The sequence below is a fragment of the Dromaius novaehollandiae genome, unplaced genomic scaffold (genome assembly GCF_036370855.1).
Source record: "Dromaius novaehollandiae isolate bDroNov1 unplaced genomic scaffold, bDroNov1.hap1 HAP1_SCAFFOLD_51, whole genome shotgun sequence".
NCBI classification, from domain to species: domain Eukaryota; kingdom Metazoa; phylum Chordata; class Aves; order Casuariiformes; family Dromaiidae; genus Dromaius; species Dromaius novaehollandiae.
In genome coordinates, this window is record NW_026991437.1 from 1,166,060 (window position 1) to 1,179,394 (window position 13,335).

The following is a 13,335-nucleotide window of genomic DNA, read 5'->3' on the forward strand; positions in this document are numbered from 1 at the left end:
CCAAAAAAAAAAAGAAAAAAGAAACCCTTGCTGACAGGATTTGCTGTGATGTCTGGCCGTAGCTGCAGCGTGACCTTGATGGTGCCTGTGGGGCGCTGATGTCTTGGGTCTGGGTTTGGGTGGCTCTTTTCTTTCCGAGGACCCCATCTCCTCTGGTACTTCCCACCCCAATCCCAATGCTGTGGTTTAGTGCCCTTTTGTGTTAATAGCGCAGGGCGATCTCATCGCTTTATGAAGCCATTCCTCCTTGTCCATGTCTGGGATCCTAGGGCAGGGAGTTCAGCAATTTCCCTGGGTGCTGTGTGACGAGAGTTCCTTGTATTCCAGTGTAAAATTCCTGCCTGGTTGCTCCACGGGATGCCCCTGCGCTCTGGTGTCATGGGAGCTGGTGGTCCCTCCTCACCTTGTCCCTTCACCTTCTCATGACCTCAGACACTGGTGTCTCTGTGGTGGCTTCGGGCCTCTCTTTCCCAAGCTAGAGGGCTCAGGTGTGTTTAACTTGTCCCACTGGGGAGCTGCTCCGTGTTGTTGACCACCTGCATCCCCTTGCCCCTAATTTTCTTAGTCCTGCTTCTGCGCAGGTCTATAGTCTCTCTGCTGTGCTTCTGGCTGCAGGCTGCCAGAGAGGGGTTGCTGTCACTGCCTGTGCTTGTGTTGTGAGACCAAGGGACATGGGCTGCCTGCATCTCTGTGACTTCACCGCCGCGGCCTCACCAACATGACTCCTATGGCCACCACCCGCTTTGGCCATGAAACAACCCAGACAATAGCCCCCGAGTTCCTAAAGTCGGTGCAGGCCTCCGGGTTTCCTGCCTTTGTGAGTGATGCCAGGAGTTCCCTGGCATCCTCTCACGGGTCTCTGTCCCTGTTGCAGAGTCCAGAGATGAGGAAACTGGACTTTTCCAATCAAAGGAATCGCTGATCCTCATGTGCCTTCCGAGCGTGTCACTGTGTTTCCAGCACAAGCATGTTTGCTTCTCTAGGCTTCTGCCTCCCAAGCCAGCCACTTCTCTGCTCGTGAAGTCCTTTGTGACTAATTCTTTCCAAGGAATGGACCCCAGTGAACCCCACGGTTGCTCTTTCAGCTTTGGGATGAGTGGGTCTTCATGTGGAATAACATGGAACAGTGACAGAGCATATTTGCAACCTCTAGTCGACATTCCGAGGAACTGGGCCTACGTTTTCCATCTTTTCCCCTGATTATTCTCTTTCTTTTAGGTGAAATAGCAAAGTATATATCTACACATGAAAAACATTCTAATATTTCTTGGGTGTTGATTTTCATGCAGAATCACCTCTTGGAAGGTAGATTCAAGTCATATGCGTTGGTGGCCTTCCCAGGTCTTCTGTGACGCTCAAGTGAAGCAAATGTCTCCCCAAAGCCGCCTTTTTGAGCCCAGGGTGTCCAGGAGGAGGCACTTGCTGGCCAAATGGAAACCTCCGTCTAGTGGGGCTCTGCAGAGCCTTGTCCCGGGTACAGTCCTGCTAAGCAGTCCCATTAAGGACTGAGGGGATGGAGTGGTCTCTTTGCAGATGACCTGACATTACTCTGGTAGGCTCTGAAAGCAACTTGGAGGGCAAATTCAGAATTTGAAGTGATGCTGGAAAATTGGAGGAAAGAGACCATCACAGGCTACCCTTAGATTGCCCAGAGAGTTTGTGCACTCTCCCTCCTTGGAGATCTTCAAAAGCCGTCTGGACACCATCCTGGCCAGCATGCTCTAGGTGACCCTGCTGGAGCCAGGGGCTTGGACTAGGTGATCTCCAGAGGTCCCTTCCAACCTCAACCAATCTGTGGTTCTGTGATTCGGTGGGTGGGGGGACAGAGCAAAGGCAGCATGGGAACCCAGGCAGCCATGCTAGGCCTGCTCTGCCTAGAGAGCCCGCTGCTCTGAGGAGCACCCAGGTGACAACGAGGAGCCTAGGGACCAGCTGGACAAGGAGCCGGAACAGATGCTGGCGTGAGCACCTGGCAGACAAGGTGCTGGCAAGCTGGCAAGAGCTGCGCTGGGCAGGGGCACCACAAGCTGCATGGGCACTGGCCACAGCACCAAGCTGCAAGGCTGCTGCTGCTTCATGCCTCCAAGTCCAATGGGCAGCTGCTCCCAAGCAGAGTTCCTCCGGGGGCCTGCCTGCCTCTGATACTGCTCAATACCTTCCTAAACCACCTCAGCGTGGGGATCGACTGAGCCCTCAGCAAGTGTGAGGAGAGTTAGCTATGCCGAAGGAAGAGCCACTACTCAGCAAGACCTCAGCAGGCTGTGCCAAGCGGAACTGCTTCAGCCTTGGCAACGATCAATGCAAAGGTTGGCCCCAGGCCTGGCCAGACCGCAAGCAACAGCAGCAGCAGCAGCAGCAACAGCAGCAGCATGTGCTGGGGCCTGATGGGCTGCGGTGTCATGCTGCACAAAAGGCCCCGGGGGGTCCTGGCACACAGCAAGCTAACCATGAGCAGGCAATGCGCTTCGGCAGCAGCAAAGGCCAAGCATGTGTGCGGCTGCGTCAGCTGCTGTAGAGCGAGCAGATGGAGGAATGTGTGGAAGACACTCGGCACTTGCTAGGGCTCGCCTGCATCCAGTTTTGAATCTGCCAGGTCAAGGAAGGCGTTGACAAACCGCAGAGGCCGCAGCAGAGAAGTGCAAAGGCTACAGACCGCGGCCTGGACCGTCAGGGCCCGGCGTGCACTAAGGAGGGCTTAGTTCCCCTGAGCGGCCTGCCCTGGCACCTCCACCCACTGGCCCAGGAGCCTGACTGAAGCTCAGGCCCACTCCTTGCGGGAGCTGGCCTGCAGCTGTCCCCGTCTCCAGTCCTGGCCCCTGCTCTTGCTCAATGGTTGCTTGCATTTCTGCAACGCACCTCAGAGCCGACCCTGGAGCTCCCCTTTGGGTGCCCATCAGTGGGCTGCTGAGGGAGCCTGTGCCCCTCACCCCCGCTGTACCTAGGGGAAGAGACATCTGCCTTTGTGCCAGCAAGCCGACCGCTCTACTCTTGCTTTCCTAGCAGAGGCGGGGCTATGTCTTCCAGGGCCAACAAGGTCACCTGGCTGATGTCCTTTGGCTTGCTGCAGTACCGTGTCAATGCCCGGGTGGGTCTCAAGAGGAGAAAGCTCTTGCCACTCTCCCTTCTGACTTAGCAGGGCTTCACGCTCAGCCCTTTGAGCCCTGCCCAGGATGACACGACACATCAGCCTGGTAGAGGACGAGGGGTGCAACGGCACAGCAGCAGCTTGCCCGCGCAACCAAGTGAGCTGGCTCTCTGGGCTAACCAGGGCTCCTCTGCAGGTGTGCCGGGAGGCTTCAGGCTTGGGGTGGGGGCTAACGCACAGGCTTCCTCTCGCTCAGGCTGCGTGGCAACCCCCTCCTGGGTAAGCCCCCCTCTGAGGTCATCATGGGCAACACCTTGCCTCCCTGGCGGTTGGCTCTTGTGACGTCATCAACAGCTGCCCTCCATAAAAGCCCAGCCTGCAGACGTGTGTAGCTCTGCAAACAAGGAGCTTTGCAGAGGCCAGCAAGTGCTTTGGGAAGAGGCCTGCGGGGATCTGCCGCACAGCGACCTTTTCCCTCCTGCTGGTGACGGAGTTGGATTAGAGGAGATGCCAGCCGAGTTGGGCAGGTGGGTGTGACGGGGCCCAAAAAGCAGGGAGGGATAAGGCAAGAAGCCCTGTGTGCCGCCCGGCTTCCATGGTGGCGACAGACAGCCCCTGAGCCCTGGGGCTGTATGCAGCACTGCCCTCCAGCCTGGGCAGCCAGGCAGCCCAGCAGAGCCTTTGGCTGGGCAAGGCGCTGCCCCTTCTGCTCGGGAGAGCCCAGTGCCACCAGACTGTGTCAGGCCACGACACTAGGCGTGTGGGTGATTACGCCTGTGTCAGGCCAGAGGTCTTCAACTGCCTTAGTGCCCGCAGGGTGCTGTGCTGCAGCTCAGAGCTTCCTAAAGGCCCCCAGGCCCTGGGCTTCTCCGCTCTGCTGAGCTGAGGAACCTGGTGGCAAGGGAGCCCCTCAACGGATCACCGGCAAAGCAAAGCCCGCACTGTAGGCTTGGCTAACAGCAGCATTCCCTCTCTTTTAGGCCACGCAGCACCTGGCAGAATGGCAGGAGGTGCCTGAGGGTCCTTTTCCTGCTGGCCCCACTCTTGGCTGGTGAGCAGCGCTGACCAAAGCTCTTGCGCGGTAGCACAGGTGGACCGGATGCCAGCTTTCAGGGGCAGGGAGAGGCAGCAGATCCTGTGGCGCCTTCCAGCTTCCCATCTCCGTGACACAGTGAAGGCCAGAGAGGGTCTTTACAGGTGGACTGCAGCCTGCCTCACGCCTGCCGTGGCTGCCGGCCGTGGGAGGGAGTGGAGTGCCTAGGATCGTTTTGGCTAGAGGTCCCTCCTTGCTGCAGAGCTTTGGGGTTGCAATGTCTGTGCAGAAACTGCCATGGCCTGGTGCATTTCCTCTTGGCTCGGGGCCACATGCCTTCATTGGTGTGCGGGTGTGTGGGCCTTGGGTGTGTGTATTTTCCAAGCCCATGGGCCTGGGCAGTGCTCAAGGGGTTGGAGCCACCTCCGCGCTCTGCACTGGCTCCAGCTCCAGCTGTCCCAGGCAAGCTCTTGCTCCCTAGCTGTGGAAGGAGAAAATGTGGCTCCAGGGACCATTAGAAAGCCTCTTAGGATAACTGTCTCTTGCTGTGGTGACTTGCAGCTGGGCTTTACTGCTGGGGCTTGCTGCTCTCCGAGAGCAAGTGGCAAGAGGAAGCGCTGCAGGTAGGTGCCTCTTGCTGGGGGAAAGCAAACTCTGGCCGAGGCCATAGCTCGGAGCTCCTGCCTCCCCTGCAAAAGTTGGGAATCCCGTCCAGATGCCCAGGGCTCATCCTCACAGAGATGTGGGGGGGAGTGGGGGGGACACGCTTGTGCTTGTCCTTCACTTTCTGTAGCTGCTGAATGAGGTTTGACCCTGAGAGCTCCCTGAGTGAGCACTGCAGGTTGGCAGGCTGCAGGAAGGAGCACTTGGGCAGGAGGTGGCTTTGCTCCTGCCTTAGCTCCTGGAGTCTGCAAATGCTCAGACAGCAAATGGACTTCCCAAAGACAGTGGCTGGAAAAAGGCCCGACATCCTCTGGCTTGCTCCAAATGGATAGAAAGCAGCAGCAACTGCCACCTGCTCTTCCTGGGGAAGTGTCCTGTGGGAAGCCCCCATGCAGCTCCTTGGGCTTCCTCTCAGGGAGGGCCTTTGTGTTTCAGGAGAAGGCTGGGGTGCCAGAAACAGAGCTCACAACGCTCAGGTAAGAGGGCTTCCTTCCCATGGAACTCACTGAGTGGCAAAGCATCCAGGGCGCCAGCCTTTGCCTTGTGCTAAACGTGGAGGGGAAGGGAAGCCTCTGCTCTTGTGAGGGAGGGAAGAGGATGGGGGCAAGACTGTGGCACCCTACTCGGGACTGCCTGCAGGGGCTGCTCAGCTCTTGCACCACATCTGCTTTCCCTTTGTCTGCAGCAACTCCCTGCCCTTGCTGAGGGAGAAGATCCATGAGCGGGAGCTCCTGGAAGAGCAGCTGGCTCACCTGCGAGCAGAGCTGGCTGCTGCAAATGAGGCCATCCTGCACTCCATAGCAGAAGTCTTGGAGGAGAGGGCGATGGCTGAGGAGAAGAGAGGGGTAAAGTGGCTGCCATTTGATCAAAGACCTTGCTCTCAGTTGGAGGCTGTCTCCTGCTGCTTCCTCTTGGCCCTTTGCAGCGTGTGCTCTGTCCTCTTGCTGCCCAGCGCAAACCTGGCTCTCAGGGCTGCTTGGGGCAGTGCTGACCTGAGCCAGGTCTGCACGGTGGCTCCTGAGACTGGTGTTCTCCCTGAGTCCTTGCTTGACTTGTCAGAAAGCGCTGACCAGAAGGTGTGGTGCCTTTTCCAACAAGTCTTGCCTTTGGTGGACTGACCCCGAGTCTCCCCTTTGCTCTGTGCAAGCACTCAGTCTTCATGCAGAAGTGCCCCGTGATGAGTTTGTGTCATTCTCCCTGTTGCTTTCCGTCTCTGCCTTTGCAATGCTTTTCCCAGCCCCTTCTCAACTTGACACGGGCAGCCCTTGAGAAGATAGAGGCAAAGGACCTGCAGACGGTGGACTGGGCTCTGAAAACCACAGGTATGCCTACGCAAAGTCTGCTGGCCCTCCGCTGGCGTATGGCCCTCCCACCAAGTCTGCCCAGCTGGGCTTGCAGCCTGAGAAATACCTGCTAGCTCCCTGCTGCTCCTAGCCTCTGGCCTGTCTGAGGCAGCTGCTTTGCATGTGCCTTTCAGGGGCCACCATCGATGCAGAGAGAACATCCCGGACTTATGGTGGGCGAGGCAGTGAGGCTTGCTGGCTTTGTCTCGCCTTCTTTGCCGTGGCCAACCCTCCGGATACTATTCTGCAGGTAATAGCACAGGCAGCATGACTTCTGAGGCAGTTGCTTGCTTTCAAGTTGAGCCTCCAAGCCCCAAACACCTCCCTTCACAGCAGCAGCCTCGCGCAGCCCCACAGGGCTCAGCCTCTTCCTGACGATCCCCTGCGCTTCCCCACAGTGCTGCCCTCCCGTCTGGAGGGGAATGGAGCTGAACCCAACAGCAGCCACCTGCCCACAACCCCTGGCCGCAGTGTGCTGGGCACCTTTGTCCTTGGCAGCTGCATTTTCCCACCTCAACTCCCACGGCCCCTTTCCAGAGAGAGTGGAAGTTGGGGGGAGCCTGACAAGCCACTCAGGCAAGGACAGAACCTCCTCCAGGCCCCCAAGCCTGGCGGGATCTGCCGAGTTGGAGGAAGGGGGCTCGTCCCTCCCGCACACTCTTTGAAGGCTCACGGGGTGACCTCCCCTAGGCAGCCCCGCCCTGTCTCTGAATGCTGTGCAAAATCAGAGCGGGATTTGGGAAAGGCAGGTGAGCCTAGATGTTTTGTAAGGAAGATTTCCGTCTTCTGAAAGCAAGGTGGCAAGTCCCCTCCTGTCCCTTTCATCCACTTGGGTGCCCTTCCATGCAGAAAGCCAGCCAACAGACCGAGCCAGGGCTGTGCTGCTGGCAAAGCAGCCAGTCCGCTGGGCTCCTGGAGTGCCTTGCCACTGAGGGTGGCTGCTTTCTGGTTTCAGCCGCACACTTCCCCTGGACAGTGCTGGGCTTTCCAAGGAGCGGAGGGCCAAGTGGTCATTCGGCTGCCTGAGCAGATCTGGCCCATGGCTGTCACTGTGGAGCACATCTCCAAGGCGGTCTCTCCTTCCGGGGAAGTCAGCAGCGCCCCCAAAGACTTTGCTGTCTCCGTAAGCCTCAGCCTTGCCCCAGCGTGGCGGGTGGGCAGGGAAGCTGGCCAGGGCAGAAAGCTGCGAGGGAGCCTTGTTTCTCCTGGCGCCTTCTCTCAGAGAAGCGTGGGCTGGTTGCTGCAGAGCAGAGCGTCCCTGCATGGCGTATGTGGGGGCCCACGGTGGTGTTATGCCTCTGCGGCTTGCTTTGTGCTTTCTGGCCCAGGGTCTTGGAGCGCTTGCTCAAAAGAGCCTGAGCCACATCCACACTGACCTCTTCCAGACTAGTGCTAGAGGGGTGGGACATGAGGCAGGCTTCCCCGAGTCGGACGCAGCGGGCACTTTTCCTCCGGCTCTGCTTGAGCCTGACCTGCTGCCCTTGTCGGTTGCCTTTGAGGGCGTGGATGAGGAAGCAGCAGAAGAAACTCTCCTGGGGCTCTTTGTATTTGACGTGGACCAAGAGGCTGTTCAGACCTTCCGCCTGAAGGTACTGTGAGTGCGTGTGGGCACGACGCGAGGGGCAAACTGAGCTTTGCCTGCAAGGGCTTGGACCACAGAGTGCGGAGGATGAGCCAAAGCATCCTGTGCCTTGTGGCTCTGGCATAGCAACCCTGGCTGCCTCCTTTGTCAGGGCTCCAGTTTGTTCCCCAGCAGGGCTAGCGCTGGCAAAGGAAGCTACGTTGCTGTGCTGTTGCTCCTTACACCTGAGGAATGACGGCTCCCCCCGTTTCCTTTGCAGAAGCAGCTTCCCAGAGCCTTCCAGTATATCAAATTCCAGGTGCAGAGCAACTGGGGCAACCCCCAGTACACGTGTATTTATCGAGTGCAGGTTCATGGGGTGATGGCAAGGCAGAACTACCAGCTGAGCCACGAGACAAGAGACCTTCTGTAAGCACTGCCAGAGACAGTGCTCTGCAGTGAGTAGATGAGAGGGAGAGCGGCTAGGGCAGCTGGCTTCAGGACCCTCCTGAATACTCAACTTGCGCTACTCAAGATACAATCAAGTCAAAAACTCTGCAAATAAACAGGCAATACAAATACAACTATTCACAAAGAAGCACTGCTCATTAAAAGGAGGCTACATTTGCACCACTGAGCATTACATTATATATGGCTGTCCCTTTTGCACAGCTGCATTTTTGTATGTGATCTATGGAGTCCTCTTCATCTCCTTATTAATGACAGCTTCATCTTATTGAGCTCCTTTCTCAGCATAAACATTTTGAAACTGAACCAGCTACGTATAAATATAGAGGTCGCTGTTAAACACCTGCAATATTGGGGAACTGCTCTGGAAATCACACAGGTAAATGCTCTTGCAAACAGCTGAACGTCTTTTAGAGAGAACACTGGCTGAGATGACACAGAGGCTCTGGCTCTGGCCTCACACTGGGATTAGGCAAACTGCAAGTCTTCTCTTAGTGCACTGGCACAAAGTTTGAGGCAAGTAAGCCCTATCTGCCACTTCGAAACACACATGAAAAACACAGCAGGCATATTTTTGTCCATTCCTGAGGCAACTCTTGCTCAGAGCCAGCTGGAGGGTCTCAGTGTCATGCTTCCCCATGCCTCCTACTTTCTAGGCACGTGAAGGGCCCCAGCTCTGCCCCGAAGAGCCGCGTCAGCACCAGAGGCGCTGTGAGGAGCCGGGTCCGGCCTCCAGCGCCCATGCAGGGCCTTTGGTTGTCCCTTCCTGCCGGCAGCCGCTGTGTGCGGGGCCTGGGTGTGGGCCCAGCTCCTCCGAGCCCCCACACCACCGGGGGCGGCAGGGCCAGGGCCGTGGAGGGCCTGGCTCCCTGAAGCTCCCAGCCCCACACGCAGCCCCACCATGGCTGCCCCAGCCCAGCTCCAACCACCTCCCAACACCTCCCCCAGTGCCTGTTGCTGCCCCACCCAGTGTTGCCTGGCAACAGCACCAGCTGCAGGTCATGTGGCCTCCTCGTGCCCCCCCTCCCCCCCGTGCTGCCTAGCAACAGCGGCCCTTGGGCTCCCAGGGCTGCCCTGGCCTCCTCTGCTCCTCCCTCTCCCTCCCTCCCTCCTTCTCTTCCTTCCTCCCTCTTTTCCTCCCTCCCTCCCTCTGCCCTTCTCTTCCTCTCTCCCTGCCTCTCCCTCCTTCCCTCCCCCATCGCTGGATGCCCCGGGGCCTGCAGGGGAGATGCTGGGCAGCACTGGGGGCTGCAGCCAGAGCCCTGACTGATGGTCCCCTACGGCCCCGGGGCCGTTTGGCAGCCAGGACTGTAAGAAGGCCCTTTTGGTGTTATTTCCGAGTAATATGGCATAAAGGCCAAGTGTCTCGGAACTGTTCTACCCACTGACACTGTTGTCCAAAAAGCGGATTCGTTGCCCGGTGTGCAGTAAGCCAATAATTACACACTCAGGAGAGACATTTGCTTCTTTATTTCAGAGTTGCGCAAGCCTGGGTGCTCGGTGGTTTCCCACAGATCAAGCACACCCCCACCCCGGCTTCTCAAGGAGCATCTATACAAACAAATTGCAAAGTTTGCAACTTTCCCTTTTACACTGATTCGTTAATGATTTACATACAATTACAATTTTGCTTACACACCATTTTAGTACTACGCATGCTCAGGGGAGGGGTCTTCACCTGCGCATGGGTCTTTTGGACCTATGGGCGTGATTTTTTGTAGTATAATGAGGACAGTTCAGTTAGGGATACATGGACCTCCAGTTCTTTTGCCAAATTGGCAATACGTACCTAGAAGTAAAACGTTTTGATTTAATGTTTCTCTTAGGGCTTTAGCAGTTCTAGGATGCCCTTGATTCAAGAATGCTTCTTTTCAGAAAATAGAGATAGGGGTTATCCTAATCTGCCCAGTTTAAACAGCATGACCATTCTTTCTGAGCTTCCAGGGTTGTCTTATAACAACATCATATTATTCCCATTTATTGAGTGCTTTGGTGACTGCTATGTGATGGACATTAATTAGAGCTGGCTATTCTAACCCAACTGCGATAAAAGGGATGTGCCACATTTCTGCTGCCCTAGACCATGCAAAGGCGATTGCCAGAGTTCGTGGTGGCTAAAAGGGGTCTAAGGCAGCTGCAGAGAGCCTGGAAACAGAGGCAGAAATGGGAGATGTTAAAAACCAAAAAAAAAAGAAAAAAGAAACCCTTGCTGACAGGATTTGCTGTGATGTCTGGCCGTAGCTGCAGCGTGACCTTGATGGTGCCTGTGGGGCGCTGATGTCTTGGGTCTGGGTTTGGGTGGCTCTTTTCTTTCCGAGGACCCCATCTCCTCTGGTACTTCCCACCCCAATCCCAATGCTGTGGTTTAGTGCCCTTTTGTGTTAATAGCGCAGGGTGATCTCATCGCTTTATGAAGCCATTCCTCCTTGTCCATGTCTGGGATCCTAGGGCAGGGAGTTCAGCAATTTCCCTGGGTGCTGTGTGACGAGAGTTCCTTGTATTCCAGTGTAAAATTCCTGCCTGGTTGCTCCACGGGATGCCCCTGCGCTCTGGTGTCATGGGAGCTGGTGGTCCCTCCTCACCTTGTCCCTTCACCTTCTCATGACCTCAGACACTGGTGTCTCTGTGGTGGCTTCGGGCCTCTCTTTCCCAAGCTAGAGGGCTCAGGTGTGTTTAACTTGTCCCACTGGGGAGCTGCTCCGTGTTGTTGACCACCTGCATCCCCTTGCCCCTAATTTTCTTAGTCCTGCTTCTGCGCAGGTCTATAGTCTCTCTGCTGTGCTTCTGGCTGCAGGCTGCCAGAGAGGGGTTGCTGTCACTGCCTGTGCTTGTGTTGTGAGACCAAGGGACATGGGCTGCCTGCATCTCTGTGACTTCACCGCCGCGGCCTCACCAACATGACTCCTATGGCCACCACCCGCTTTGGCCATGAAACAACCCAGACAATAGCCCCCGAGTTCCTAAAGTCGGTGCAGGCCTCCGGGTTTCCTGCCTTTGTGAGTGATGCCAGGAGTTCCCTGGCATCCTCTCACGGGTCTCTGTCCCTGTTGCAGAGTCCAGAGATGAGGAAACTGGACTTTTCCAATCAAAGGAATCGCTGATCCTCATGTGCCTTCCGAGCGTGTCACTGTGTTTCCAGCACAAGCATGTTTGCTTCTCTAGGCTTCTGCCTCCCAAGCCAGCCACTTCTCTGCTCGTGAAGTCCTTTGTGACTAATTCTTTCCAAGGAATGGACCCCAGTGAACCCCACGGTTGCTCTTTCAGCTTTGGGATGAGTGGGTCTTCATGTGGAATAACATGGAACAGTGACAGAGCATATTTGCAACCTCTAGTCGACATTCCGAGGAACTGGGGCTACGTTTTCCATCTTTTCCCCTGATTATTCTCTTTCTTTTGGGTGAAATAGCAAAGTATATATCTACACATGAAAAACATTCTAATATTTCTTGGGTGTTGATTTTCATGCAGAATCACCTCTTGGAAGGTAGATTCAAGTCATATGCGTTGGTGGCCTTCCCGGGTCTTCTGTGACGCTCAAGTGAAGCAAATGTCTCCCCAAAGCCACCTTTTTGAGCCCAGGGTGTCCAGGAGGAGGCACTTGCTGGCCAAATGGAAACCTCCGTCTACTGGGGCTCTGCAGAGCCTTGTCCCGGGTACAGTCCTGCTAAGCAGTCCCATTAAGGACTGAGGGGATGGAGTGGTCTCTTTGCAGATGACCTGACATTACTCTGGTAGGCTCTGAAAGCAACTTGGAGGGCAAATTCAGAATTTGAAGTGATGCTGGAAAATTGGAGGAAAGAGACCATCACAGTCTACCCTTACATGCAAGACTTGTGTGGAAGACCATGTCAGAAGTCTTGCTAAAGTCAAGGACAGTGACATCCACTGCTCCGCCCTCCTGCACAGAGCCAACGGCGTTATCCTAGAAGACAATCAGGTTGGAGATGAGGAGTGGTCAGTCTTCTCACAGCAGACATCCCTGACCTCATTTTGTGAGTTCGCTGAGGTCAGGAGGCTCAATGATCAAACGCATGCGCCTTCCAAGTCGCTGCTTGGGGCACAGCTTTCCTCCCCATAGACAGACAGGACCCAGGGTCCAAGGACAAAGGGGGATGCAAAGGGCATCAGCTCCAGGCAGTTCTGGGGGCCTTGTCCCTATCCCTGGGGTCCCAGATGGTACACTTGTAGGGCAGCGAGCACGGGCCCATCTTGGATTTGGTGCAGAGCATCCTTCAGCTCCCCTGCACAGGTCACGCCCAGCATACCCTGCTCCAGACCTTGCCCATGGAGATCACAGCAGGGCCAGAAGTGGGGAACTTCCCCGGGAGCCAGACTGGGCCCTTCGGGTTTGGCTGGGTGCTGCACAGACCCCTTCCCCCCGCCACAACAGCATCCTTCTGTTTTGCCAGGTGTTGGACAGACCCCTCTCCCCAGCTGATGCTGGGTGCCCCTCTGACCCAGACCAGGAAGCACCTGCAAATACGCTGAGCGTGGGACAGATTCCCCTATAACAAAATATTGGCCCCCTCCCTGGACCCTTCACAACCATCCCGCATTTCCTCTCCCAAAATGGAGCCCCTTAGGCCACCCTATCACCCTGCAACATGCCCACCACCTGAGTCCTTCAGTCCTGCTGCTCTCCCATGGAGGCCTGCATTTGTGTGAAATGAGTCCTGCAGCATCTCCCAAACAAGCATTTATGTCTCCCGTGTTGATGCCCACGTCTGAGAGGGCTCTCTGGACTCCCATTAAGGCCAGTGGATGCAAAGAGGAAATTTGGGATGACAGTTCATGCTGGTCCAAAGTCTCCTCCTAGGAAGGAGGAAAGCAATTGCTCTCTGGAAGTGCCAGTCTCCTTGCGCTTGTGCAAAGGCAGATGAGCTACTCTGCAGCTATCACAGGGGGGGCGTCAGCTGTATTGCCCTGTGATGTGAGAATGGCAATCCATTTGTTTTTCCATCTTTCATCTTTCCCAGCAAAGCTGCTTTCCCATTTCATGCCCGTTGCTGCCTGCCATTAACCAGGCAGAGCAAACAACCTCAAAAATCTCCAAACCTGGAGTAAAATTGCTACACATAGGTATCATTAAGTACATCTGACATGAGGATTGAACATCAGGGCACAGAGTATTTGTAGCAATCCCCCTCTTGTTTTAGCAGTACCCGTGATGCTTTTATTCGAG